Source organism: Cebus imitator, unplaced genomic scaffold, assembly GCF_001604975.1.
Source record: "Cebus imitator isolate Cc_AM_T3 unplaced genomic scaffold, Cebus_imitator-1.0 Scaffold125, whole genome shotgun sequence".
NCBI classification, from domain to species: Eukaryota; Metazoa; Chordata; class Mammalia; order Primates; family Cebidae; genus Cebus; species Cebus imitator.
Window position 1 is genome coordinate 2627195 of NW_016107440.1, and position 566 is coordinate 2627760.

The following is a 566-nucleotide window of genomic DNA, read 5'->3' on the forward strand; positions in this document are numbered from 1 at the left end:
CTGCAGACCAGCGGTGGGTGAGCGGAGCCGCACTCACACGGGCAGCCTGCAGACCAGCGGTGGGTGAGCGGAGCCGCACTCACACGGGCAGCCTGGCCTGTGCCCAGTTCCAGGGCAAGATATTTTTAGTAAACAGGAACTCAGGTGCTGTTGACCTGCTCTAAGCGGAATGTGGCAGGCATGTGGCTCAGATATGCAGTTAAATTTTTCACGGGAATTGAGAAGTGTGTGTGGAGTGGCTGTGGGGAGCTGTGTGTGCCTGTGATCCCAGGAAGGAGGCGACGCCTCGCGCGGAATGGCTCAATTTGGTCCACAGGTCGTGTCCCTGGCCTACAGGTCACTAAGCCACCTGCACTTGCACCTGCACCGAGCTGATGCTCCCCGAATACAGAGCCCCATCCTGTTGGTGCCCATGGGCCTGGAACTTGTCCTTGGCTATGGGATCAGAGGCTTCCTCAAGAGAGGGCACTGACCAGGGGCTTCAGGGAGACAGATGGAGAAGGGAAAGGAGGTGAAGGCGAAGGCTCCTCTCCTGCGCTCTGCAGGTAGCAGCTTTAGTCATACTG